We start from the raw sequence: 25,973 nt of genomic DNA, 5'->3' as shown, positions 1-25,973 counted from the left end.
CAGCTGTGGTGTACTGGAGGGGTGGCAGGCAGCATGGTACTTGGGGGGGGGGGGGGGGTGCCATCCTCTCCCACCACCTCTGCCTCTTACTGATCCCATCCCCCACCACCACTGATCTCATCCCTACCCTATCCCCCCCTCCCCATCACTTCTGTTGGGATCAGTAAGAAGCAGAGGTGGTGGAGAACTTGGTATGGATTGAATGCACTGCAATTCGAATCATCGGTCACTTACTTGAATGTCTCCAGGGTTGCCTTTTCTCATGGGGAGAGAGAGAGACCCTCCCCTTCACTCGATTGGTGTCAGCTAGTCAGCTGACTTCATTTTTCAGTGTTCGCCCCGCCTCCCTACATTCTCTCTCTCTCTCTCTGGATAGGCGGGGCGAGATGGGGCGGTCCAGACAGTCTATCTGAGTCTCAGCCTCTTCTCAGCTCAACGGACGAAAGCCCCCCCCCTCCCCGCGGCGGAACGAATGGCCAGGCAGCGCGGCCATGGGGGGCCTCCCGGGCAGTAGATGTAATTGGGGTAACTCTGCCCAAGTAATGGGAACTAGTAATCAGTTATATTACTCGTTAGCCTCTAAAGTAACTGCTTTACGTAACTCAGTTTATTTTAACTCAGTTACTTACATCACTGATGCTGATTTACATGGGATAAAGATGTGGGGGAGGGTTTACAACCACTTTAATGGCTGTGTGTCGAGTTATTTTGAGGGGACAGGAAATTTACACTGTTATACAAGCTGTACACTCACTACTTTACATTGTAGACAAGTGTCATTTCTTCAGTGTTGTCACATGAAAAGATAGAATAAAATATTTACAAAAGTGTCAGGGGTGTACTCACTTTTGTGAGATACTGTATATGGTTTTGCACACTAAATTCTTTTTTTGCACTGTTTGTCACTATTTTCATTTATTGCATTGTTTGTCACTAATATTTTTATTTTATTTTTTGCTGCTACACAACTTTATTTTTGATGATCGATTATAATTTAGGTATTATACTTAATTGTGCCAGCGGGCATCTCACTACAGTGCAGAGATAAAATCTGCAATTTTGTCACTGACCTTGATTGCATTGGCCCTCCCACTGCTGTGTCTTAGCCAGTCAGGAGGCAGCGTCCCAGACAGTTGAGGCTCTCTTGCAACACTGCTGGATGGAGAAGGGGCTCAGGTAAGTATTGGGTGGGTAGGGTTTCAGGTAAGTATTGGGGGGGGTGGGGCTCAGGTAAGTATGGGGGGGTGGGGCTGCTGCACAGAGAAGGTTTTTGCATCATGCATAGACTAGACTGCCTTTAAACCATTTTAACAGTTTACTATCTTATTTTTAGACATATTTGGAAGAAAAAAAAAAACAGGGTTCTGTTAAATTGTGTATTTTAGAGGTCACTGAAGATTTAAAGAGGAAGTAAACCCTGATGAGTTTACTTCCTCTTTCATTCCCTGCAAAGGCAAAGCATAATGGACTACTATGCATCGCATCGCATCGCATCGCATAGTAGCCCATTATGTGTCACTTGCCTGACACAGGAGCCAGCGAAGTCACCGCTGTCCCCTGTAGTCCGCCGCATCCATCTTGTTGGTGGGGTCGCGCAGCTCCGCCGCTGTCATTCGGCAAAGCCGCGATGACGTCACTCCCGCGCATTCGCGCGGGAGTTGACACGCGCGGCAGCTCCATTCTTGGAAATGCCACGCTCAGTGCGCCTGCGCGCCGCTGTCTACGGCGCATGCGCCGTAGACAGCGGTGCCCGTTTTCGGGCAAATATCTCCTAAACCATATAGGTTTAGGAGATATTGCTTAGACCTACAGGTAAGCCTTAATCTAGGCTTACCTGTAGGTCAAAGTGGTTTGTAAGGGTTTACAACCACTTTAAAAAGAGAAGTGTAGGATTAAAAGAAAAAAAAATAAAGTACATACTTACCCAGGTGGATGCAGCATTCATCGGATTCTGCATCTGTCCCCTGCCACTTCTAAGACTGAGAACCGAGCGATCAAAGACCTTCTCAGTCCTCAGTGAGCGGAGAACGGCCGGCTCTCTGCTCTGCCCCTACAGCACTCAGTGGAGTGGAGGGGGCGGAAGTGGCTGGCTCTGCCTTTCACCAGCGTGCCGAGAGGCTGAGCCAGCTGCTGGTCGGGCATCTGGGTGGATCCCAACATTAAAGTCAGGATCACTTCAGAGCCTGGACCCGGCTGAGTGACGTCAGCCAACAGCGGACTTTAGTAGAAACCTAAGTGCAACTCCTGTGACTTCTACACAGGAAAAGTTGGGCCTGTTTCTCCTTTTAACCAGTTCCCACCTATTGTCAAATGATGGCTGGGCAGGACTTTCATTGTTCCAGGTGGACGTTCTCCCTGAACGCACCTCTCGCTGCGCTGTGATCTGACACCGTCTGTGTCCGCCGGACACAAGCGATGACTGATCAGTGTGCAAGGCCCGCTACTGGTACCATGTGATCGCCGTGATCAATCACAGCATATTACATGAAAATTGTAAACAATGAATGGCTTCCTTTTTATGCCATGCATTATGTACAATTTTGTTGCCAGCTGCGATTGGTCACAGTGATCACATGGTACAGACAGGGCCAGTCACAGCCCATCTGTACCATGTGATTAGCTGTGACCAATCGCAGCTAATCACAACACAACACTGATTGAATCAGTTTCATTCAGTAAAAATGGTTGCTTGATCACTTCCACAGAGTAGTGCAATGTTACTATGAGACTGTCACCAGTCTCCCTGATGACCACCACACCAGTTAAAGGATGACATTGTATTGCACTGGTGACAGTATTTAAAAAAACAAAGAAAAATTTGTGGAAAAAAAAATACAATTGAAAAAAAACTCGTTTGTACCTGAGAAGACAAAAAAAAAAAACTCTTCACACAAACAGAAAACATTTCCGGGGAGCGATTCACCTTCCAACTTGCATGCATTAGAAATCAGGTGCTCCTTTTTACCTACCTTCACAAGTACATCGAGGCCGTACCCAGAGGTAGCAGTCCAAGCCCCCCAAAAAAAGAGCTCACTGTCACTTTCTTTCTAAGTTGGACTAAAAAAAAAATAATTTGAAGAGAATTCTGCCAACCCGCCCCCATTCGTCGCCTACCCATTGACCTGCGAATGATTGAGTCAGTCCAGCACAATCTCCAACCCTTAAGCCCTTGTACACACGGTCGGACATTCCGACAACAAAATCCGTCGGATTTTGTCTGACACTTGTGTTGCATACACACGGTCGAACAAAGTTGTCCGAAAATCCGATCGTACGTAACGTGATGACGTTATTTAGTTACGACGGGACTACGTTCAGGCTAGTAGCCAATAGCTTTGGTCTAGGAATTTGATCTGAGCATGCGTGGCACTTTGCCCGATTGGAATTCTCTACACATAATCGGACAAAGTCCGATCGGATCATGTTGTCGGAAAGTTTTATAGCCCAGCTCTAAAACTTTGTCCGTCGGAAAATTCCGACGGAAACAGTCAGATGGAGACCACACATGGTCAGATTATCTGACAACACGGTCCGATCGGACATTTTCCGTCGGAATGTCCGACCATGTGTACAAGGGCTAAGAGCTAAAGTCCACTACTGGGCTTTTCCAGGCAGATGCTATGGCAATTTTGGCTGTGAGAAGCATATCAAAGTCCTGGGAACACCATCCACAGATTCATTTAAAAAGGGCAACTTTACGGTTCTTGACGATACTCACCATAGTCGCCAAATAAATAAAACAATGTACTCTTATCCAGAACCCCCGCACCCAAGAGGAACTCGTTTTTTGTGGTTCCTGCAACCCTTTTTTTTTTTTTTTTTTTAAATCAAGAGCATGATCTGGATCCTTTCCTCTGGTTAAAACAGGGGTTCAGACTTTGTGCCAGCATCGGTTTGTTTAAATGGGTATAAAATCTTACATTTCTCGGCCCAAAAATTGCGTAAATAAATATTATTAGTGAATACTACTAATTAATATATATTCTTTTTTTTTTTTTTTTTTTTTTGAAAACAATATTTATTGCAACTGGAAACTTTTTTTCCTCCTTGAACCACCAGTTCCATCTGAAGGTTTCCTTAGCAGGATATGCCGCCAATCCTCCTTGGCACTCTGGAATGGGACATCGTAGAATTTTAGAACAAATTGTATCAGAACACCAGACAGAAGACATGTCCAGATAATGAAGCATTCCAAGTATTTTAATTGAAATGTTTTTTTTTTTCCATTAGTCCTGCTGGCAATTGGTGATGCAAAAACAGTGTTTTGTGACTGTAGATGTCAGGGCTTATGGAAAATGTGGAGATGCCAACTGTTTTCGTCTTTCTGCCATTGGGTAGAAACGAATACTCTGGCAACCAAAGATTACCAACTCGACAGTTAAAGCGGAGGTCCACCCTAAAGTGGACCTTCCGCTCATTGGAATCCTCCCCCCCCTCCGGCGCCACATATTGGCACCTTTCAGGGGGGAGGGGGGTGCAGGTACCTGTACAGTACATGTATCTGCACCCACTTCCGGGATAGCTCTCTGCGGAAAGGAGCGTAGATTACGCCCCTTTCCGAAAGTCCCCCGCTGCCTGCTGGGAAACACACAGATCCCAGAGGCAGCGGGTCCATCCTTATTGCGCAGCATGACTCGCGCATGCGCAGTAGGAAACCGGGAAATGAAGCCGAAAGGCTCCACTTCCTGATTCCCATACCCAAGATGGCGGCGGCAGCACCCGAGAGATCGGCTTCGGGTGCCGACATCGCTGGCGCTCTGGACAGGTAAGTGTCACTATTTTAAAAGTCAGCAGCTGCAGTATTTGTAGCTGCTGGCTTTTAAAAAAAATAAAATAAAACGCGGACTCCCGGCGGACTCCCGCTTTAAGGACGCGCCATGCCCTTTCTCCTTATAGATTGGGTCTTTGGGCTTTCTGAACATACAGTGGGTAATGAGCTGTTTTATCCAGCTGTATTTACTCAGTACAACTTATAACATTCAGGTTAAAGATAGCACACCAACATGACAGAATCACGGTGTTGGAAAAAGGATCACCCCACTTCTAACTTGAAACTCAATCATGTTTAGCTTATCATCATCCCAATGGCACACAAAGCTTATTTGACTTTCAACTGTGATCATCTGTGGTCATTTTGATTAGCTCAACATGAAAAGAGCTTTCCCAGAGCATTTCCATCCCTGGTAGTGCAACTGAAGCAAACCATCAACTATTGGCGGCAAGGCGCTGTCCCTGGATAAAGTTGTGGACAGGCACAAGTCAGTAGATGGATGCAAAGGCTTTAGCAATGCCTAGAAGCAGAGTGATGGTGGTCGGTGAAGTGGAAGGTATTTGGTACAACACAGACCCTCCCTGGATCAGGAACGTCTCTCCAAACTGGAAGAAAAGCCAGGAGTCCCTTCTTACTGGTTCTCTGGCTAGTCCACCAACAGTGGCTAGTCCAGATCTCACACATGCTTTTAGAGTTCTGATGGGGTTTTCTTTAGCAGGAAAGTTTTCCTGAGATTGCTATGAGATGCTGCGAGAGCTCTCTGGGAGGCATTGATGATATAGCCATCTCAGGGTGCACCTGGGAGGCCCTGGCCACGTCACCAGTGCCTCTACAGACCAGAAAGTCAATTGCAATTGTAGCTAACTGAATAAATGCTGTATTTTATGTATAAATGAGCTTGCAAATGTTATGGGAGTTGCATAAAGAGGTGTGTGTGAGGGAGGTGGGTCTGCTTCAAGGAAACGATACCCTGTTTCCCCTAAAATAAGACCTAGTGTGATTGTCGGTGATAGCTGCAATAAAAGCCCTACCCCCCAAATAAGCCCTAGTTAAAGCCCTTGTAGGTCTTCTTTTCAGGGTAGGGCTTATTTTTGAGGAAACAGAGTAGGGCTTATTTGGGTGGTAGGGCTTATATTGCAGCCAACACCGACAATCACGCTAGGTCTTATTTTAGGGGAAACAGGGTAGCAAGGTATGCAATTATATCCCCACTTAAACCCCCTGGGCTCTGGTTAATTTATGAAGACACAAGTCAGGGAACTAGGACTCATACGGCTACAGTGCCAGTATATGCATGGACTAATAACCAGCATGCACTGATATGTTGGCACATGTCTGTGCATTGGAGCATGCCCAAACCCCAGAATGGTGCCAAACTGCCTATTTAAAGGTGGTTCTGACATCTGCTGATTGCTGGATGTTCTTTAGCTCACTCTGATCCTAGTTCCTGTTTTTTCTTGTTACCCTGCTGCCTGACCACCTGTTACCGTGTTGGCCCATTGCTAGATATCCCTCTGACTCCCTCCTGATTGTGACCCCAGTTTGCTGCTTGACCTCGCTCCCGCTTGATCCCCTGTGCTAGTCCCAGCTTGTCTCCAGACACTGCTCCTCCTACCTCCGTTCATTCGTGATTGTGTGATTGACTGCCTAAAGCCAGTCATGAGTGTGAGTCCCCGGAGAGCCAAGGCTCTCGTGGAAATCGCTTTGATCGAGAGGGGGCTCAGGTAAGTATTTTGTTTTTTTTACTGAATGCATCAAGGTAAAATCCTGTGCCATTACAACCCCTTTAAGTTCTGAGGGGTAGAGGGAAACACGTTGGGGATGTGGCCTGGCTGGAGCCCAGGCTGAAGCTGCCATTCATCCTCTCACCACGGGTCTGTTTATGATGTGCGGCTTGTGTACTTTCTTCCTGCTACCTTTAGAATAGTGTTGGTGATTATAAAGAGGTTGGTGACTTTAAAATAAAGTAATTGCCATTGGGATGTCCATCAGTCAACATGCATGAGCCAACTGCTGAATGCTGTACGTACTTTGATGCTCCCATCAAAGATACACTATATTGCCAAAAGTATTGGGATGGCTGCCTTTACAAGCACATGAACTTTAATGGCATCCCAGTCTTAGTTTGTAGGGTTCAATATTGAGTTGGCCCACCCTTTGCAGCTCTAACAGCTTAAACTCTTCTGGGAAGGCCGTCCACAAGGTTTAGGAGTGTGTCTATGGGAATGTTTAAACATTCTTCCAGGAGCTCATTTGTGAGGTCAGGCACTGACGTTTGACTAGAAGGCCTGGCTCACAGTGCCCGCTCTATTTCATCCCAAAGGTGCTCTATCAGGTTGAGGTCAGGATTCTGTGTAGGCCAGTCTAGTTCCTCCACCCCAAACTCGCTCATCCATGTCGTTATGGACCTTGCTTTGTGCACTGGTGCACAGTTATGTTGGAATAGGAAGGGGCCGTCCCCAAACTGTTCCCACAAAGTTGGGAGCATGAAATTGTCCAAAATGTCTTGGTATGTTGACGCCTTAAGAGTTCCCTTCACTGGAACTAAGGGGCCAAGCCCAACCCCTGAAAAACAACCCCACATCATAATTCCCCCCCCCCCCCCACCAAATGATTGTCCATTTGTAAGGATGGTCAAACATTCCCATAGACGCACTCCTAAACCTTGTGGACGGCCGTCCCAGAAAAAGTGAAGCTGTTATAGCTGCAAAGGGTGGGCCAACTCTACGGACTAAAGACTGGGATGCCATTGAAGTTTATGTGCATGTGAAGGCAGGTGTCCCAATACTTTTGGCAATATAGTGTACAGTGTTGAGAACATGTCTGACGACAATCTTGCATCTATAGAGATTTACTGTTCTATAAGAACTTTTGTAAGATGAAAATTTCCCAGGATGCACCAAGAGCTCCTCTTTTATTTATCAGTATTTCTCTTTATACTGTTATATACACAAGAGAATTGGCATCAGAATTCCTTTTTATTTGTCATGGAAGGAATATATAACTCTGCATTGCACCTGAGCTTTTAGAGCGGTTTGCATTAATAGCACTTACTCTGAATGAATTGAATGTATCACTCATGATGTTTCGCACGTACTTCAGGATATAGTTGTGGTCCGTGGGTGAAAACTAGTGTTAACGAGAGAAAAACAAAACCTTTGTTCTTTGTAAAAGTTCCCTGCATTCTGGTTCTAAGGGATTGCCTTCACTTACAGGGAAGCTAAAAGAGTTCAACTTTACTGCCCCTGTGCTAGGAAACTGCTCTGCAGTCAAAGGAAATTCACACCAGAGGCTGCCCGGATGCGTGTATTCCTTTCTAACAGATGGCCGCCCATACATATTTCACATCCTTTCAGAATGAAAGACTTGGACCGGTTAAACCTTGCCCAGATCCAGGCTTCCTCCATTTACTTCATAGTTTGGTAACACAAGTAAAAAGCACAAACACTTAAAAGTTCTACTATAACCCAATAAATATATATTGGAAGGCCATATGGAGGCCATGAAACAAATGTCAAAAAGTCCATACACAGAGGGCTGCCACCACGTGGGAATAGATGCCAGCAAAGCTGAAAATAGAAATAGAGGTGCCTCTAAGTGTAAGAGTAAAAAGATTTATTGGAAAGCTTGCTTGAGGAAGAAGCATGGCTGGCGCAGCATGCATGCTCAGAAACGCGTCGCACTCAAGTGACGGCATCTCCTCGCGCCATCTGCGCACCAAGGCTCGTTCTGACGCCATTCACCGCACCGCCATTCTTCCATCTCAGCGGGGATCCCAATGCTTTGGCAGAGAAAGGAGCGGAGGAACTGTGACTCTCCACCCATTACATACCTTGGGACCTTTACTTACAGATGTGCCTTCAACACACGTGAGTTGCCAATTGTATGAAACCAATAAATCTTTTTTACTTCTACACTTAGAGACGTCTCTCCCCTTTATTCCATTCTATGTTTGGTACATGCACAGTGGCTTAGTATAAACTGATCAGCCATAACGTTATGGCCACCCACCTAATGTTGAGTAGGTCCTCCTTTTGCCTCCAAATCAGCCCTGACCCGTAGAGACATGTGCTCCACTAGACCTCTGAAGGTATGCTTTGGTATCAGGCACCAAGCCATCCATAGCAGACCCTTATGTCAAATTTCTGAACCTTAACCACTTGCCCAACTGTAGGCTCATTTGATGTCCTCAGCTGGCAGTGTTTATTTGAGGATGATGCATGCAGCTACAGCCATCATCCTGGTATTAAAATTTTCAGCAAAGCGGTTGGCTTTAGGCTCCATTCACACTTGTGCAACTTGTCAAGCAACTTTGGACATCAAAGTTGCATGACAAATTGTTCTCTATGTTTTCCAGTGATACCCATTTGTATATGCATCACCTAAAGTTGTTAGAGTAGTTCATGCACTACTTTGATGCGACTTTCATGCAACTTGAGGGCCATAGACTTCAATGTTAACCCTCAGAAGTTGCATGAAAGTCGTTCCTGAATGTTATACGGAGGGGGGGGGGGATAATTATTTGATCCCCTGAAGATTTTTTTTAAGTTTGCCTAATTAAAAAGAAATGAAGGGTCTGTAATTTTTATCCTAGGTGTATTTTAAATGATAGAGACAGAATATCAACCAAAAATCCAGAAAAAACATATGATATAAATGTTATAAATTGAGTTACAGTTCAGTGAGTAAAATAATTATTTGATCCCCAAGCAAAACATGACGTAGTAGTTGGTGGAGAAACCCTTGTTGGCAAGCACAAAGGTAAGACGTTTCTTGTGGTTGGTTACCAGGTTTGCACACATCTCAGGAGAGATTTTGGTCCACTCTTCTTTACAGATCTTCTCTAAATCCTTAGGCCCCTGTACACACGGTCGGAGATTTCCACAACCAAATCCGTCGGATTTTGCCCGTTGGATTTTGTCCGTCGGATCTTGTCCCAAACTGTTGCATACACACGGTCGGACAAAGTTGGTGAAAAATCCGATCTTTCAGAATGTGATGACGTAATTTCGTTACGATGGGACTATGTTCAGGCTAGTAGCCAATAGCTTTGATGTAGGAATTTGATCTGAGCATGCGTGGCACTTGGTCCGATCAAAATTCTCTACACATGATCGGAGTATGTCCGATCGGCCCAGTTGGTCGGGAAATATTTCCAACATGTTGGAAAATTGGGTCCGACGGATATTCCGACGGAATCAGTCCGATGCATACCACACACAGTCGGATTATCCGACAACACGGTCCGATAGGACACATTCCGACGGATTCTCCGACCGTGTGTACAAGGGCTTAAGGTTTCTTGGCTATCACTTGGCAACTCAAAGTTTCATCTCCCTCCATACATTTTCTATAGGATTAAGGTCTGGAGAGTGGCTAGGCCACTCCATGACCTTAATGTGCTTCTTCTTGAGCCACTCCTTTGTTGCCTTGACGGTATGTTTTGGGTCATTGTCATGATGGAAGACCCATCCACAACCCATCTTCAGTGTTCTGGCTGAGGGAAGAAGGTTCTCACCCAAGATTTTACAATATATGGCCCCATCCATTGGTCCCTCAATGTGGCAGTAGGCCTGTACCTTTAGCAGAGAAATGGCCCCAAAGCATAATGTTTGCACCTCCTTGTTTGGTTGTAAGTATGGTGTTCTTCAGGTCATAGTCAGCATTTTGCTTCCTTCAAACACAGCGAGTCGAGTAAATGCCAAAGAGCTAAATTTTGGTCTCATCTGACCATAGCATTTTCTCCCAATCCTTCTCTGAATCATTTACATGTTCATTGTCATGACTGTACATGCGCCTTCTTAAGGAGGAGGACACGCCTTGTTTGGAGGAAGAAAAATGCGGACTATGACCCTCTTTTACATATCTTCCAGAATTCTTCCCATTTTACAATTGCACACCAAAAAACAGAGAAAGTAACTACACAGTTGTATTATACAATTTATAACATTTATTCTGAAAAGCAGACCAATGCACACTCATTTATATACACCAATTATCTATAACTTTATGACCACCCACCTAATATTGAGTAGGCCCCCCTTTTGCCACCAAAACCGCCCCGCCCTGACCTGTCATGGCATGGACTCCACTAGACCTCTAAAGGTATGATGTGGTATCTGGCACCAAGCCATCAATAGCAGTTCCTTTAAGTCCTGGAGAGCCTCCAAGGATCGGACTTGTTTTTCCAGCTGATCCAAAGATGCTTGATTGCATTGAGATCTGGAGATTTTGAAGGCCACATCAACACCTAAAACTCGTTGTGTTCCTCAATGCATTCCTAAGCCATTTTTTGCCATGCGGAAGGGCACATTATTCTGCTGACAGAGGCCACTGCCATCAGGGAATACTGTTTCCATCAAGGTGTGTACTTGGTCAGCAACAATGGTATGTATAAAGGAACATTCACAGGGGATGGCAGGAGCCAAGGTTCCCCAGCAGAACATTGCGCAAAGCATCACACTGCCTCCACCGGCTTGTCTTTTACCCATACTGCATGCTGGTGCCTTTTCCTCCCCAGGTAAGTGACACACCCAGGCCACCCACATGTTGTAAAAGGAAATGTCATTCATCAGACTAGGCCACCTTTTTCCATTGCTCCATGGTTCAGTTCTGATTCTCACGTGCCCATTGTAGGCACTTTTGGCTGTGGACACGGGTCAGCATGGGCACCCTCACCGGTCTGTGGCTACTCAGCCCCATCCATGACAAATTGTGATGCTCATTTTTTCTGCTTTCAACACATCAACTTCAGGGACATGTTCACTTGATGCGTAATATATCCCACCCACTTTCAGATGCCATTTTAACCACTTTCAGACCGGACCATTTTGCTGGTAAATGACCAGAGGTCTTTTTACACTTTGGCACTGCGCTGCTTTAACTGGTAATTGCGCGGTCATGCAATGTTGTACCCAAACAAAATTTGCGTCCTTTTCTTCCCACAAATAGAGCTTTCTTTTGATGGTATTTGATTGCCTCTGCGATTTTTATTTTTTGCGATATAAACGTAAAAAGACCGCAAATTTTGAAAAAAAATGATATTTTCTACTTTTTGTTATTAGAAAAATCCAATAAACTCAATTTTAGTCATACATTTAGGCCAAAATGTATTCAGCCACATGTCTTTGGTAAAAAAAAAGTCAATAACTGTATATTTATTGGTTTGCGCAAAAGTTGTCACATCTACAAACTAAGGTACGTTTTCTGGAATTTACGCAGCTTTTAGTTTACGACTGCCTATCTCATTTCTTGAGGTGCTAAAATGGCAGGGCAGTACAAAACCCCCCCAAATGACCCCATTTTGGAAAGTAGACCCCCTAAGGAAATTGATAAGAGGCATGTTGAGCCCATTGAATATTTTATTTTTTTGCCTCAAGCGATTGAATAATGACAAAAAAAAAATTTTTTTTTTTTTTTACACAAAGTTGTCACTAAATGATATATTGCTCACACATGCTATGGGCGTATGTGAAATGACACCCCAAAATAAATTCTGCTGCTTCTCCTGAGTACGGGGATACCACATATGTGGGACTTTTTGGGAGCCTAGCCGCGTACGGGGCCCCGAAAACCAAGCACCGCCTTCAGGCTTTCTAAGGGCGTAAATTTTTGAGTTCACTTCTCACTACCTATTACAGTTTTGAAGGCCATAAAATGCCAAGATGGCACAAAACCCCCACAAATGACCCCATTTTAGAAAGTAGACACCCCAAGCTATTTGCTGAGAGGCATGTTGAGTTCATGGAATATTTTATATTTTGCCACAAGTTGCGGGAAAATTACAAACTTTTTTTTTTTTTTTTTTTTTTTTCACAAAGTTGTCACTAAATGATATATTGCTCACACATGCCATGGGCATATGTGAAATGACACCCCAAAATAAATTCTGCTGCTTCTCCTGAGTACGGGGATACCACATATGTGGGACTTTTTGGGAGCCTAGCCGCGTACGGGGCCCCGAAAACCAAGCACCGCCTTCAGGCTTTCTAAGGGCGTAAATATTTGACTTCACTCCTCACTACCTATTACAGTTTTGAAGGCCATAAAATGCCAAGATGGCACAAAACCCCCACAAATGACCCCATTTTAGAAAGTAGACACCCCAAGCTATTTGCTGAGAGGCATGTTGAGTCCATGGAATATTTTATATTTTGCCACAAGTTGCGGGAAAATTACAAACTTTTTTTTTTTTTTTTCACAAAGTTGTCACTAAATGATATATTGCTCACGCATGCCATGGGCATATGTGAAATGACACCCCAAAATAAATTCTGCTGCTTCTCCTGAGTACGGGGATACCACATATGTGGGACTTTTTGGGAGCCTAGCCGCGTACGGGGCCCCGAAAACCAAGCACCGCCTTCAGGCTTTCTAAGGGCGTTACAGTTTTGAAGGCCATAAAATGCCAAGATGGCACAAACCCCCCCCAAATGACCCCATTTTGGAAAGTAGACACCCCTAAATTTAGGGGTACACTAGTGAGACTAGGTAATAAATGGCGGGTGCCCTGAAACTATAAAAAAATAACTAACCAACCAGCGTCACCTGTAACAGTTATATGGTGATCACTGGTGAAAGGGTTAACTAGGGGGCAATCAGGGGGCTTTATGCGGTAGTATATGGGGGTCCCTGGCGCTATAAAAAGCTGCGGCGAACCTAAATACCTACCTGCCTAACTAGCGTCACCTGTGACACTAATACAGCGATCAGAAAAACGATCGCTTATTAGGCTGGGTTCACACTGGAGCGATGCGGGAACGCCACGAATGCGCGGCGGGTTCCCGCATCGCATGCCTCCCGGCGGCAGTTCACACTGCCCTATGCGAACTGCTGGGAGTGTCAGTGAAATGTTACTGACACCCCCAGATCAGTTCGCATATCGCAGTGCGATCTGCAAACTCGGATCGCATGGTGTGAACACCCATGCGATCCGATTCTGCTGCGGGCCAAAAAAAGGGTCCCGTGCGAATTTGCGGCGGGTGCGGCGGGTGTGGCGGGTGCGGCGGGTGCGGCGAATGGCTGAACTCGAATCGCACAGAGATCGGATGTGATTTGCACTGCAGTGCGGTGCGAATCACATCCGTTCTCAAACCGCTGCAATCTGAACCCAGCCTTAGTGACACTGGCGACGGGGGGTGATCACGGGGTTAAACCTTTATTGGGGGGGTTAGGGGGGTACCTTAGAACTAAAGGGGGCTAACCCTAACTGCCCTAACAGTTATTAGTCACAAATGACACCCGCCGGGTGATCAGGGGGTTAAACCTTTATTAGGTAATAAATGGCGGGTGCCCTGAAACTATAAAAAAATAACTAACCAACCAGCGTCACCTGTAACAGTTATATGGTGATCACTGGTGAAAGGGTTAACTAGGGGGCAATCAGGGGGCTTTATGCGGTAGTATATGGGGGTCCCTGGCGCTATAAAAAGCTGCGGCGAACCTAAATACCTACCTGCCTAACTAGCGTCACCTGTGACACTAATACGGCGATCAGAAAAATGATCGCTTATTAGGCTGGGTTCACACTGGAGCGATGCGGAAACGCCGCGAATCCGCGGCGGGTTCCCGCATCGCATGCCTCCCGGCGGCAGTTCACACTGCCCTATGCGAACTGCTGGGAGTGTCAGTGAAATGTTACTGACACCCCCAGATCAGTTCGCATATCGCAGTGCGATCTGCAAACTCGGATCGCATGGTGTGAACACCCATGCGATCCGATTCTGCTGCGGGCCAAAAAAAGGGTCCCGTGCGAATTTGCGGCGGGTGCGGCGGGTGCGGCGAATGGCTGAACTCGAATCGCACAGAGATCGGATGTGATTTGCACTGCAGTGCGGTGCGAATCACATTCGTTCTCATAAACCGCTGCAATGTGAACCCAGCCTTAGTGACACTGGCGACGGGGGGTGATCACGGGGTTAAACCTTTATTGGGGGGGTTAGGGGGGTACATTAGAACTAAAGGGGGCTAACTCTAACTGCCCTAACAGTTATTACAGTCACAAATGACACCAATGCAAAAAAAAAAAAAAAATGACATTGGTGTCACTGTGACTGGGGGGCAGGGGTAATTGGGGGGGTGATCGGGGGGTAAAGGGGGGGTGTGAGTGTGCCTGGCATGTTCTACTGTGTGTGTAGAGTGTTGGTGCAACTCACCGATCCGCTCTCCTCCGTGTCGGAACGGAAAATACCGACACGGAGGAGAGAATACATCACTTCCTCTCCTGTGTTTACATTACAGGAGAGGAAGTGATGTCACGGGGGATTTCCATTCGTCGAGAGCGATCGCGAGGGGGTGGCCATGAATGAATGGCCGCCCCCTCATCCCGGATCGCTCTCGAAGGAATGCCGACCGCCGCAGGCACCGGGGGGGGGCCCGATCGGGCCCCCCACCCGCGGGCAGGCAGGGACTTATATATACGCCCATATGCCTGCCCGTGCCATTCTGCCGACGTATATCGTCGTGCGGCGGTCGGCAAGTGGTTAATGAGAGCATCAATGTTATTAACCTGTCATAAAGTGATGGCTGACCTGTATAAATAATAGCGGCTCTTATTAAATGACTTCCTGTAACAACATACGCTCAACTAGAGTTCTTAGTTTAGGATAACAACTAGAATTGTTAGTTTGAATTCCAACTGCAACATTGTCTGCTTGGAGTTTGCATGTTCTCACTGTGCTTGTGTGGGTTTCTATTGGATATTCTGGTTTCTTACCACACTCCAAAAACATGCTGGTCAGTAAATTGGTCCTAGTAGGTCAGTAACATGTGGTTGCAGGCTGGGATTGAATCGAAGGGTAGTCCGTAAATAAACAAAGATCGGTAACAAGTGGTTGCAGGTTGAGATTGAGCGGAAGTGTATTCAGCAAACAAGCAAAGGTTGGTAACAAGTGGTTGCAGGTTGGTATCGAGCAGAAGTCTAGTCAGTAAACAAGCCAAAGGTTGGTAATAAGTGTTTGCAGGTTGGGATTGAGCGGAAGTCTAGTCAGTAAACAAGCCAAAGGTTGGTAATAAGTGTTTGCAGGTTGGGATTGAGCGGAAGTGTATTCAGTAAACAAGCAAAGGTTGGTAACAAGTGGTTGCAGGTTGGGATCAAGCAGAAGTGTAGTCAGTAAACAAACAAAGGTTGGTAACAAGTGGTTGCAGGTTGGGATCGAGCAGAAGGCTGGTCAGTAAACAAGCCAAAGGTCAGTAACAAGTGTTTTGCAGGTTGGGATTGAGCGGAAGTGTATTAAGTAACCAAGCAAAGGTTGGTAACAAGTGGTTGCAGGTTGGGATCGAGCAGAAGGCTGGTCAGTAAACAAGCCAAAGGTCAGTAACAAGTGTTTTGCAGGTTGGGATTGAGCGGAAGTGTATTAAGTAACCAAGCAAAGGTTGGTAACAAGTGGTTGCAGGTTGGGATCGAGCAGAAGGCTACTCAGTAAACAAGCCAAAGGTCAGTAACAAGTGTTTTGCAGGTTGGGATTGAGCGGAAGTGTATTAAGTAACCAAGCAAAGGTTGGTAACAAGTGGTTGCAGTTTGGGATCGAGCAGAAGGCTAGTCAGTAAACAAGCCAAAGGTCAGTAACAAGTGTTTTGCAGGTTGGGATTGAGCGGAAGTGTATTAAGTAACCAAGCAAAGGTTGGTAACAAGTGGTTGCAGTTTGGGATCGAGCAGAAGGCTAGTCAGTAAACAAGCCAAAGGTCAGTAACAAGTGTTTTGCAGGTTGGGATTGAGCGGAAGTGTATTAAGTAACCAAGCAAAGGTTGGTAACAAGTGGTTGCAGGTTGGGATCGAGCAGAAGGCTAGTCAGTAAACAAGCCAAAGGTCAGTAACAAGTGTTTTGCAGGTTGGGATTGAGCAGAAGTGTATTAAGTAACCAAGCAAAGGTTGGTAACAAGTGGTTGCAGGTTGGGATTGAGCGGAAGTGTATTAAGTAACCAAGCAAAGGTTGGTAACAAATGGTTGCATGTTAGAATCAAGCAGAAGTCTAGTCCAGAAACAAGCCTAAGGTCAGTAACAAGTGGTAGTGGAGATGAGGACAACTGCAGGTATGCGAAGAAGCAAGATATCGGCTGCAGAGAGCACAATAATCTGGCAAACCCGGAAGTGCAGAAACATGGCTTAAATCAGGACGTTCATGGGAGGAGCAAAGAGTTTGAGGTCCACAAGAAGCAAGACGCGAGGCAAGGTTGTCTATGCAATTAGGCAGGGAGCTGTCTAGCATCTTAGGTGGCCCAGTGAGAAGAGTTACTGCCAGACGCAGTAGATGTCCCAGATTCAGGTCCAGGCCCTGGCAAAGGGCTGATGTAAATGTCCAACAAATGTAAAGCGCTGGGTAAAATTCTATGCACTATACACATATAATAAAAAATAATATTAATTGCAGAAAACCTAAAAGGTTGTTTTCAAGAGAATTTGCAACGGGGACCCACTGTGAGCCAGAATCCTTTCTTCTGAAATACCAAATATTTGTATTCCCAAGTGTTATCTTTTTAAAGCTTATGACCAACTGTCTGCAGCATTTTGTGCAAACAGTGTAAGTATAGGCAACTAAATTTGTACATAGTGCAAAGGTTGCTTTTCCATATCTGTAACAATTGTAGCATAAAGTAAACAAAGGATATACTGATAGGTGAAGTAGATTTTGTCCTCTGAACACACCCTATGTAGCATTATATTATACAGGAATTGAGGCTACAGAAAATTGACTGTAAATTGTACAGCGTCACCTGTGTTTCCAAATGGGACTAACATGGCTACCAATAATGATCCTTCTTAGATAAGCTATACTAACGTCTTAAAGGAGAACCTATGGCCCCTTAAAAATGCATTTATTATTTCAGCAGAGGCTAAAGGCCAAACAGCTTGCCCTAGCTCTGTGCTTGCATCTGTGCTGTGAAGTTGTTTCAGACGCCAAGAAAAGCTACTATCCAGAAACAGAAGACCTGATTTAAATCAGAAATATAAATAAGGTGAGTGCAGCGCTAATAAAATAACAACATGACAATTTTTTTTTTCAAAATTTTCAAGTGAAAAAAAATAAGTAAAGGGAAAAAACTAAGGCAGAGTCCCAGTGAAAAAATTCAGTCCATGAATAAAGAATAAACAAACAAACATCCATCCATGTGAAATAACGGTGACAAATTGTAGAAAATCGTGAAAGATCCTCCAAAGAATGTGCATCCAACTCCACACCCAAGTGAGTAAGTAGCCTGCTTGCCAGCTATTGACTACTAAAAAAGCAGTCTCACTCAGCATAGGGAAATCGGTCTCCCCAAGACCCTTAGAGATGTCTGGAACCACAACTAGGACGATGCCACTCAAAAAATATAAAATAAAGTGCTTCCATAGTGCAGTAGTTTTTCAAATCCAATTTAATATAATAAGTGGATTGCAATTACAGGATATATGATGTATCAGGGGCAATACAGCAATGTGTCTCATCAATGAGGTCTGCAGCGTCTCCTCAGGCTTCCGTTCACTTCCTATTCCCTTTGACCATCAAAATCTTGAGAAAAAATCGTGATGATGTCACCATGGTAGGCTCGACCCTACGCGTTTCGTCACTATCGGGCGTTGTCTTTTTTTTTTTTACCTGATTGCAGGTCATGCACATTTAGGGGACTCGCCCATCCAGCGTTGTCCTGCCGCCATTTTCTGTAACATCATTGGTAAGCTGCCGGCTCCTCCGGATTAAGCCAACAGCTTCACCAATATTCCACTTCCTGGCACCGCCCCCTCCTCCTTTTCCCAATGAAGGACTGTGCCTTCCAGGTTAAGCAGACATCTTCACCGATGATGCCCCTCCTCCTTTCACAATGAAAGGCTATGCCTGCTGGGATATGAGATGTACATATCCCAGGAGGCAATGCGGGAAAAGCATACATCGTTCGCCACTGAGGCGAATGACATGCATGGGGGGGGGGGAGCGAAGGACAAAAAAAAAAGTGACTTTGAACGTGGCAAGATTGTTGGGGCCAGACAGGCTGGTCTGAGTATTTCTGGGATTTGTGCGCACAACCATCTCTCGGGGTTTACAAAGAATGGTGGGGGAAAGATAAAATATCCAGTGTGCGGCTTTGGGGAGAGGAAAATGTCTTGTTGAGGTCAGAGGAGAATGGGCAGACTGGTTCCAGATGATAGAAATGCAACAGTAACTCAAATAACCCCTCGTTACACCCAAGGTATGCAGAATACCATCTCTGAACGCACAACACATCCAACCTTGACGCAGATGGGCTACAACAACAGAAGACCACACCGGGTGCCACTCCTGTCAGCTAAGAACAGGAAACTGAGGCTACAATTGGCACAGGATCACCAAAATCGGACAATAGAAGATTGGAAAAATGTTGCCTGGTCTGATGAGTTTCAATTTCAGCTGCGACATTCAGGTGGTAGGGTCAGAATTTGGTGTAAAACACATCAAAGCATGGATCCATCCTGCATTGTATCAACGGTTCAGGCTGGTGATGGTGGTATAATGGTGTTTGGGGATATTTTCTTGGCCTGCTTTAGGCCCCTTAGTACCAATTGAGCATCATTTAACCACTTCCCGACTGCCGCACGACGATGTACGTCGACAGCATGGCACGGGCAGGCATATGGGCGTACCTGTACGTCCCTGCCTTCCCGCGGGTCGGGGGCCCGATCGGGCCCCCGCCCGGTGCCTGCGGCGGTCGGTTTTCGTCCGGGAGCGATCCGGGACGAGGGGGCGGACATTCATTCATGGCCACCCCCTCGCGATCGCTCCCGACGAATAGAAATCCCCCGTGACATCACTTCCTCTCCTGTAATGTAAACACAGGAGAGGAAGTGATGTATTCTCTCCTCCGTGTCGGTATTTTTCGTTCCGACACGGAGGAGAGCGGATCGGTGAGTTGCACCAACACTCTACACACACAGTAGAACATGCCAGGCACACTCACACCCCCCCAATTACCCCTGCCCCCCAGTCACAGTGACACCAATGTCATTTTTTTTTTTTTTTGCATTGGTGTCATTTGTGACTGTAATAACTGTTAGGGTTAGCCCCCTTTAGTTCTAATGTACCCCCCTAACCCCCCCAATAAAGGTTTAACCCCGTGATCACCCCCCGTCGCCAGTGTCACTAAGGCTGGGTTCACATTGCAGCGGTTTATGAGAACGAATGTGATTCGCACCGCACTGCAGTGCAAATCACATCCGATCTCTGTGCGATTCGAGTTCAGCCATTTGCCGCACCCGCCGCAAATTCGCACGGGACCCTTTTTTTGGCCCGCAGCAGAATCGGATCGCATGGGTGTTCACACCATGCGATCAGAGTTTGCAGATCGCACTGCGATATGCGAACTGATCTGGGGGTGTCAGTCACATTTCACTGACACTCCCAGCAGTTCGCATAGGGCAGTGTGAACTGCCGCCGGGAGGCATGCGATGCGGGAACCCGCCGCGGATTCGTGGCGTTCCCGCATCGCTCCAGTGTGAACCCAGCCTAATAAGCGATCATTTTTCTGATCGCCGTATTAGTGTCACAGGTGACGCTAGTTAGGCAGGTAGGTATTTAGGTTCGCCGCAGCTTTTTATAGCGCCAGGGACCCCCATATACTACCGCATAAAGCCCCCTGATTGCCCCCTAGTTAACCCTTTCACCAGTGATCACCATATAACTGTTACAGGTGACGCTGGTTGGTTAGTTATTTTTTTATAGTTTCAGGGCACCCGCCATTTATTACCTAATAAAGGTTTAACCCCCTGATCACCCGGCGGGTGTCATTTGTGACTAATAACTGTTAGGGCAGTTAGGGTTAGCCCCCTTTAGTTCTAAGGTACCCCCTAACCCCCCCAATAAAGGTTTAACCCCGTGATCACCCCCCATCGCCAGTGTCACTAAGGCTGGGTTCACATTGCAGCGGTTTATGAGAACGGATGTGATTCGCACCGCACTGCAGTGCAAATCACATCCGATCTCTGTGCAATTCGAGTTCAGCTATACAGATAGTATGGCTGAATTCGTGTCGCACCCGCCGCACCCGCCGCAAACTCGCACGGGACCCTTTTTTTGGTCCGCAGCAGAATTGGATCGCATGGGTGTTCACACCATGCGATCCAAGTTTGCAGATCGCACTGCGATATGCGAACTGATCTGGGGGTGTCATTAACATTTCACTGACACTCCCAGCAGTTCGCATAGGGCAGTGTGAACTGCCGCCGGGAGGCATGCGATGCGGGAACCCGCCGCGCATTCGTGGCGTTCCCGCATCGCTCCAGTGTGAACCCAGCCTAATAAGCGATCGTTTTTCTGATCGCTGTATTAGTGTCACAGGTGACGCTAGTTAGGCAGGTAGGTATTTAGGTTCGCCGCAGCTTTTTATAGCGCCAGGGACCCCCATATACTACCGCATAAAGCCCCCTGATTGCCCCCTAGTTAACCCTTTCACCAGTGATCACCATATAACGGTTACAGGTGACGCTGGTTGGTTAGTTATTTTTTTATAGTTTCAGGGCACCCGCCATTTATTACCTAGTCTCACTAGTGTACCCCTAAATTTAGGGGTGTCTACTTTCCAAAATGGGGTCATTTGGGGGGGGTTTGTGCCATCTTGGCATTTTATGGCCTTCAAAACTGTAACGCCCTTAGAAAGCCTGAAGGCGGTGCTTGGTTTTCGGGGCCCCGTACGTGGCTAGGCTCCCAAAAAGTCCCACATATGTGGTATCTCCGTACTCAGGAGAAGCAGCAGAATTTATTTTGGGGTGTCATTTCACATATGCCCATGGCATGCGTGAGCAATATATCATTTAGTGACAACTTTGTGAAAAAAAAAAAAGTTTGTAATTTTCCCGCAACTTGTGGCAAAATATAAAATATTCCATGGACTCAACATGCCTCTCAGCAAATAGCTTGGGGTGTCTACTTTCTAAAATGGGGTCATTTGTGGGGGTTTTGTGCCATCTTGGCATTTTATGGCCTTCAAAACTGTAATAGGTAGTGAGAAGTGAACTCAAAAATTTACGCCCTTAGAAAGCCTGAAGGCGGTGCTTGGTTTTCGGGGCCCCGTACGCGGCTAGGCTCCCAAAAAGTCCCACATATGTGGTATCCCCGTACTCAGGAGAAGCAGCAGAATTTATTTTGGGGTGTCATTTCACATATACCCATGGCATGCGTGAGCAATATATCATTTAGTGACAACTTTGTGTAAAAAAAAATATATATTTTTTTTTTGTCATTATTCAATCGCTTGAGGCAAAAAAATAAAATATTCAATGGGCTCAACATGCCTCTTATCAATTTCCTTAGGGGGTCTACTTTCCAAAATGGGGTCATTTGGGGGGGTTTTGTACTGCCCTGCCAATTTAGCACCTCAAGAAATGAGATAGGCAGTCGTAAACTAAAAGCTGCGTAAATTCCAGAAAACGTACCTTAGTTTGTAGATGTGACAACTTTTGCGCAAACCAATAAATATACAATTATTGACTTTTCTTTTACCAAAGACATGTGGCTGAATACATTTTGGCCTAAATGTATGACTAAAATTGAGTTTATTGGATTTTTCTAATAACAAAAAGTAGAAAATATCATTTTTTTTCAAAATTTGCGGTCTTTTTACGTTTATATCGCAAAAAATAAAAATCGCAGAGGCAATCAAATACCATCAAAAGAAAGCTCTATTTGTGGGAAGAAAAGGACGCAAATTTTGTTTGGGTACAACATTGCATGACCGCGCAATTACCAGTTAAAGCAGCGCAGTGCCAAAGTGTAAAAAGACCTCTGGTCATTTACCAGCAAAATGGTCCGGTCTGAAAGTGGTTAATCACCACGGCCTACCTGAGTATTGTTGCTGACCATGTCCATCCCTTTATGACTACAGTGTCCCCATCTTCTGATGGCTCCTTCCAGCAGAATAATGCCCCATGTCACAAAGCTCCAATCATCTCACCACTGGACGATGAGGTCCCTGTCCTCCAATGGTCTCCACACTCACCACATCTCATCCAATAGAGCACCTTTGGGGTGTGGTGGAACGGGAGATTGGCATCATGGATGTGCAGCCAACAAATCTGCAACATCTGCGTGATGTTAACATGTTGCTATGGAGCAAAATCTCTGAGGAACATTTCCAACACTTTGTTGAATGTACGCTACAAAGAATGAAGGCAGTTCTGAAGGCAAAAGGGGGTCCAAGCCGGTACTAGAAAAGTGTATCTAATAAAGTGGCCATGGGTGTTTAAAGAGGAAGTAAACCCTGATGAGTTTACTTCCTCTTTCATTAACTGCAAAGGTAAAGCATAATGGACTACTATGCATCGCATAGTAGCCCATTATGTGTCACTTACCTGACACAGGAGCCAGCGAAGTCGCTGCTGTCCCCTGTAGTCCGCCGCATCCATCTTGTTGGTGGGGTCTCGCAGCTCCGCCGCTGTCATTCGGCGAAGCCGCGATGACGTCACTCCCGCGCATGCGCACGGGAGTCGACACGCGCGGCAGCTCCATTCTTGGAACTGCCGCCTTCAGTGCGCCTGCGCGCCGCTGTCTACGGTGCATGCGCCGTAGACAGCGGTGCCCGTTTTCGGGCAAATATCTCCTAAACCATATAGGTTTAGGAGATATTGCTTGGACCTACAGGTAAGCCTTAATCTAGGCTTACCTGTAGGTCAAAATGGTTTGTAAGGGTTTACAACCACTTTAAGGGTCCTTTATTGAACCCTAGGCTTTCCCTTGTGGGGGGGAGATTGACCTTATCTGTCGTGGACTCCTTCCCGGTTATACTCGTATGGGATAATGTTGACGTTTTCCAGATTGTTTCACAGAACCTGAAGAAGTGGGCCTTCTGAACCCATGAAATGCACTGCATATCTGCTGCTGCTGGGCCCAGCCCATGCATAATTTGCCCCAGGGGGTATATAAAGCTGCACTACTCAACCTCTGTTTTTCTCTGAAGCTTTATATTCCCCCTTGGGGCAAATTAAGGCTGGTGGCCATAATGGGGGCCTTCTCTGACTTGGTAATGGACAGCGTAAGGTGACTTATTTTCACAATTAATATACCTGCAGAGCGGCGGAAATCTGGTTTTTGATAGGTCTAAAGCTATAGCACAGGGCATGGTTGCTGCATCTGGTAGTCTCTGTTCTTCTGTGCCCTGGGTCCTTGGTCTTCCTTACATGCCACAAAGCTCGTTTTCCAGATTGTTTCACAGAACCTGAAGAAGTGGGCCTTCTGAACCTATGAAATGCACTGCATATCTGCTGCTGCTGGGCCCAGCCCATGCATAATTTGCCCCAGGGGGTATATAAAGCTGCACTACTCAACCTCTGTTTTGTCTCTGAAGCTTTATATTCCCCCTTGGGGCAAATTAAGGCTGGTGGCCATGGTGGGGGCCTTCTCTGACTTGGGAATGGACAGCGTAAGGTGACTTATTTTCACAATTATTATACCTGCACAGCGGCGGGAATCTGGTTTATGATAGGTCTAAAGCTATAGCACAGGGCATGGTTGCTGCATCTGGTAGTCTCGTTTCTTCTGTGCCCTGGGTCCTTGGTCTTCCTTACATACCACAAAGCTCGTTTTCCAGATTGTTTCACAGAACCTGAAGAAGTGGGCCTTCTGAACCCATGAAATGCACTGCATATCTGCTGCTGCTGGGCCCAACCCATGCATAATTTGCCCCAGGGGGAATATAAAGCTGCACTACTCAACCTCTGTTTTGTCTCTGAAGCTTTATATTCCCCCTTGGGGCAAATTAAGGCTGGGGGCCTTCTCTGACTTGGGAATAGACAGCGTAAGGTGATTTATTTTCACAATAATATACCTGCACAGCGGTGGGAATCTGGTTTATGATAGGTCTAAAGCTATAGCACAGGGCATGGTTGCTGCATCTGGTAGTCTCTGTTCTTCTGTGCCCTGGGTCCTTGGTCTTCCTTACATGCCACAAAGCTCAACTGAAAGTATGTCCCACCTCCAGGCTGTTTGCTGCAAGCTCTACATTGCACTACTCAACCTCTGTTTTGTCTCTGAAATCTAAAGCTTGTAGCAAACAGCCTGGAGGTTGTTAAGCAGAACAGTCAGAAAGAAAGTATTCATAGCCAGGAGACCTGGAAACAATATTGTCTTCAAGGTAACGCATTGTCATTGTATTAACGTCTTTGTATGCTCTGCAAGAAGAAGACGTGGAATTCCTATTAAAGTATGGTCATAATTTATATATAGCAAGCAAACTCGAAACAGCCCTACAATACACAAATGTTTATGTAAGTGTTGGCTCTCCAAGGCCTGTGCAATTGATCAATGCACCTGCAAGTCAGAAGACTTCTTAGCCCTTGTACACACGGTCGGAGAATCTGTCGGAATGAGTCTTATCGGACCGTGTCGTCAGATAATCCGACTGTGTGTGGTATGCATCGGACTGATTCCGTCCGAATCTCCGTCCGACCCAATTTTCCAACATGTTGGCCCACGTACACACGGTCGGAGATTTTGGCAACCAAATCTGTCGGATTTTGCCCGTCGGATTTAGTCCGACGGATTGTGTCCGAAGCTGTTGCATACACACGGTTGGGCCAAGATGGCGAAAAATCCGATCTTTCAGAACGTGATGACGTAATTTCGTTACGATGGGACTACATTCAGGCTAGTAGCCAATAGCTTTGGTGTAGGAATTTGATCTGAGCATGCGTGGCACTTGGTCCGATCAAAATGCTCTACACATGATCGGAGTATGTCCGTCCGGCCCAGTTGGTCGGGAAATATTTCCAACATGTTGGAAAATTGGGTCGGAAAGGAGATTCGGACGGAATCAGTCCGATGCATACCACACACAGTCGGATTATCTGACGACACGGTCCGATAAGACTCATTCCGACAGATTCTCCGACCGTGTGTACAAGGGCTTGGAAATATTTCCCGACCAACTGGGCCGGACGGACCTAATCCGATCATGTGTAGAGCATTTTCATCGGACCAAGTGCCACGCATGCTCAGATCAATTTCCTACATCAAAGCCAATGACAACACAAGCAAGACCTTGGAGTTGGTCAGCAGACTAGATTCCAAAACTTTCTTGACTTTAAATAATTAGCTCCTTCATGACCATGTCCAAAGCAAACCTTAAAGTAGTTGTAAACCCTTACAAACCACTTTGACCTACAGGTAAGCCTAGAGTAAGGCTTACCTGTAGGTCCAAGCAATATCTCCTAAACCTATATGGTTTAGGAGATATTTGCCCGAAAACGGGCACCGCTGTCTAC

This window comes from Lithobates pipiens, unplaced genomic scaffold (assembly GCF_037356315.1).
Source record: "Lithobates pipiens isolate NorthernLeopardFrog02 unplaced genomic scaffold, aLitPip1_a1.2 Scaffold_25, whole genome shotgun sequence".
NCBI lineage: Eukaryota > Metazoa > Chordata > Amphibia > Anura > Ranidae > Lithobates > Lithobates pipiens.
The sequence above is the reverse complement of the archived record's forward strand: the minus strand, read 5'-3'. Positions refer to the sequence as shown.